Below are 4,491 nucleotides of genomic sequence, written 5' to 3'. Positions count from 1 at the left end.
CTCCTGCTGCGCGTGCACATGAACGATCGAATAGAATAGAATAGAATAGAATAGAATAGAATAGAATAGAATAGAATAGAATAGAATAGAGACAGAACTATTCAGCTAGTAGTTCACACACTGGATGCACACTTAAAAAAATCTTTAAATGAGTAGATTATGTTTTATAAATAATGATAACTAAATGCTAAAATAATAACAAGGTTACATCTCTGCTGTGTTTTCTGTCCCTTTCTTTTTATGGCACAATAACAAAATTCAGCAGCTTCTTTGATCCTTGCTGCTGCTAAATTAGGCTCCTCCATTCATTTCTTCCTCATTTGTAATGTAAATATGAATGTGGTGTCGCTGCAGCCGGCAGTTCCTCAAAGTTTCACTCAGGTGACATTATTTTAAATCGCAACCATGACAAGAACAGAAAAAAGCTAATTAAAGGCGTGGAAGAAACGGGACACAGCAGAACTCCAGCTAAGCTCCATAAAAGTGTGGGGATTTGTGTTTTCTGCTGCTTTGTTTTTGTCCTTTTATATTCCTTTGCGCTCCTTCTTCCAGACTGTTCCGCCTCACATGTTTCTGGTCTCACAGCTGCAGATCAGATCCTCGCCTCAACGTACCGATCATCTCACAGGGATCCAGGTCTAAAGGCCCGGCACCCAAGGATCAGTCTGCTCTCCGGACGCATTCAACCCACCCCCACCCGTTCTCCACCTTCMTCTCAGATTCTTCCTGGCTACCCCTTCCCTCTGGCCTCCACACCACCACCAGTGTCCGAGCCCTGGGGTGAAGACGTTATTCCTAAAACCTAAGCTGTGTGCTAGCTCACATCGCTGCACTCACRTCTTCTGCCGGRGCTCGAGCGCCAAAGAACATTTTCATATCAATAAAACTGTTTAACTGCCGCATTTCTGTGTGTGAGTCTTTCCAGGTTGAAATACGGATTTGACTTAACCTACAAAGCAGAGGGCATCAGGCAACAATCAGCTCTWTAATCACTCTGATCCACTCATACAGTGTGTTTGAACCTTTTCAACTTTTCCACATTTTGTCACATTACATCCACAAAGCTCAAAGTATTTTATTATGATTTTTTTTGTAATAGATCGTTTGTGATCCTTGTTTTTCAAGATGCTGTTTGATCACTAATGTTCTGTAATAACCCTCAGAGGTCTTTTAATTATACTGAAAAAATTGCTTTTTATACAACTCCATTTTTAAATGAAGGAATTTCTGCTGCATTTTCTGACTTCTGCCTACTTGACAACATTGTTTCTCTGACACCGAAGCTTTTTGAAATTAGGTCTCAGAGTGGAGGTTTTTGGAAACGCCCAACACTGATCTGAAATTGCGCATGCGCACTACGAACAGCTGCAGTCAATCTGCACAAGCAGATGAAGAGTAATAATAAAAGCAGAGTGTTTACTTATAGCAACTAGTGGTGAAATAATACATCGATCAAAAGGTTTGTGAAMATCACAACTGTAGAGTAAACTTTCTGCAATTAACATAATAAAAAGACTTTCATGTAGAGCCCAAAATATGCTCAGGTGGAGTAATTTAGTGACTCCTGAAGGGTTGCTCTGGATTCTAATTCTAGCAGGTATAAACACGTGCAACAAACTTTTTTTTTTCAGTAAAAAAATTTTAATGCATAATTTATTTTCAACTGCTTTGTGTTAGTCTATCACATAAAATAATCTGACTGAAATACTTTGAAGCTTGTGGTTGTAACGTGACAAAAAGTTGAAAAGCTGAATAATGTTTTTGTCACGGCACTGATAGCTCACTTAACTTTATGACTGCCGGTTTYGTTTCAGGTTTCGCTGCATCCAAACATCAAACGAGAACGTTTACAACCGAAGCATGTTCATTTCCTTTTTCTTCTTTTGAATTTATTTTTAAGACGCTGAGAAAGATCAAATCCAAGACGTGATGGCGGTAAAGTCCACCCATTTGTCTTCCTTCCTTTTATCCTTTCTTCAGAATTTCACAGATGAGACGTTTCATGAATGTTCCTGTTAGAAGATAACAGGGACTCCCCGAGGCCTTCGACTGTCCTGTCTGCCTGTCTGTCTGCTTCAGCTCACATTCACACGCATATTGCGGGTCAAATAAGTATGGAACACGTCACCATTTTTCACAGTAAATATATTACTAGAGGTGCTAATGACATGAAATTTTCACCAGATGTCGGTAACAACCCAAAGTGATCCATACATACAAAGAAATCAAACCATAAATGTCCAGAAATGAAGTTATTTGTAATAATGTGGAATGGCACAGGGAAAAAGTATTGAACACATGAAGAAAGGGAGGTGTAAAAAGGCATGGAAAGCCAAGACACCAGCTGAACTCTCTCAGTAATTAGAAAGCAAGCCTGCCCCTTGTCAGTGCAAGTTAATATCAGCTGGTTCAGTCCCAAATGATGGCCAGGTATCACACAAGAACCATCTGATGATGGGTAAAAGTAAAGAGCTCTCTCAAGACCTTCACAACCTTATTGTTGCAAAGCATAATGATGGCATCGGTTACAGAAGAATKTCTAAACTTCTGAAGGTTCCAGTGAGCACTGTTGGGGCCATAATTCAGAAGTGAAAGAACATTATTTCACTATAAACCGACCAAGACCAGGTGCTCCTCACAAGATTTCTGACAGAGGAGTGAAAAGAATTATCAGAAGAGTTGTCCAAGAGCCAAGGACCACTTGTGGAGAGCTTCAGAAAGACCTGGAATTAGCAGGTACGWTTGTTTCAAAGAAAACAATAAGTAATGCACTGAACCACCATGGCCTGTATGCATGCTCACCACGCAAGACTCCACTGCTGAAGAAACAGCATGTTGAAGCTCCTTTAAAGTTTGCTGCACAACATTTAAACAAGCCTGTGTAATACTGGGAGAATACAGTCTGGTCAGATGAGACCAACATTGAACTGTTTGGATGCCAGAATACACATCATGTTTGGAGGTCAAATGGCACTGCACATCAGCCCAAAACACCATACCAACAGTGAAGTTTGGAGGTGGGAACATCATGGTGTGGGGCTGTTTTTCAGCATATGGTACTGGCAAACTTTAAATAATTGAAGGAAGGATGAGTGGAAAAATGTACAGAGACATTCTTGATAAAAATCTGCTTCCATCTACCAGGATGATGAAGATGAAACGTGGCTGGACATTTCAGCAAGACAATGAGCCCAAACACAAAGTCAAGGTGGTTTCAGAGAAAGAAACTAAAGCTGCTGGAATGGCCCAGCCAATCACCTGACCTGAATCCAACAGAAAATCAATGGAAAGAACTAAAGATCAGAGTTCATAGAAGAGGTCCACGAAACCTTCAAGGGTTGTTATCGACATCTGGTGAAAATTTCATGTCATTAGCACCTCTAGTAATATATTTACTGAGAAAAATGGAGACGTGTTCAATACTTATTTTACCCGCTGTATAACGGTCTCACACTTTCTGTACCCACCTTGGACATGGCAGTCAAGCAGCACTCAGCACACTGGGTCTTGTTTTGCTTTCTTTCTGAACACGGTGTCGATCGTTAAAAAAGCCGAACAGAAGCTATTTTTGTTGCCTGAGGGACGAATGACTGAAGCAGAGTTTTTCTACCAATGTTTGAAACGTTCTCGAGCCTTTACTTCAAGTTAAATCAAAGAGCTTCTTTTCGTGATTTTAATTCTTGTTCCATTTTTCTCCAAATAAAAGTAGTTTTTTTTTTAATCACCCCATCCCAAAAGGCAAAGGTGGACAAGAACAATTTTGTCTGTTAGCAAAATATCACATGAACCATTGAATGTAATTTAATGAAACTTTCATGATTAGGTTTTGGAGCCACTGCTATCTGACAAAACAAATTTAAACTCAGTCGGTTTTAAAGGTGATGTGGTTGTTTTGAATAATACTTGCAGAATGTGTAAAATTTTTGTTTTTCGTATTTGATTTTATTTGGAGACAACTCTTCTCATGAATCACTGGATAAAGGAAACTTGCAGGAAGAAAAACTAGACTGGCTAGATTTTGACTAGATTGTTTTGAGTCTGCAGCCCAGCTTTTATTAGTTTTCTTTACTGTTGTATTTCTCTTTGTCTCTCTGTCATAAAACTGAGACTGATGAAGAACATGGTCAACAGCTCAGTSTCCATCATCTCACCTGCTGAAGCCTTAACTCYTTCCGAGTCGCARGTGTTTTGGTGGTCTCTCACTTTTTTCTTTCCTGCACTCTCTTTATGAGAATGTTCTGCTCTTGCTAGATTTACACATGTCCCACTTTCCTTCCACTCTTGATGATGAATTTAACAGACCCACTGGGAATGTTTAGGGCCTTGGAAATCCTTTTTTTTTTTTTATTAAATCATGTTTGTTCTTCATTTAGTGAAGTTACCTCTGGTGGTTAGAGTATTCTTACATTTTAAGATAATAAAATAAGATAAGATAAGATAAGATAAGATAAGATAAGATAAGATAAGATAAGATAAGAAAAGATATTATTG

This window comes from Austrofundulus limnaeus, unplaced genomic scaffold, assembly GCF_001266775.1.
Source record: "Austrofundulus limnaeus strain Quisiro unplaced genomic scaffold, Austrofundulus_limnaeus-1.0 Scaffold79, whole genome shotgun sequence".
In the NCBI taxonomy this organism is placed as follows: Eukaryota; Metazoa; Chordata; class Actinopteri; order Cyprinodontiformes; family Rivulidae; genus Austrofundulus; species Austrofundulus limnaeus.
This window is presented reverse-complemented; position numbering follows the sequence as displayed.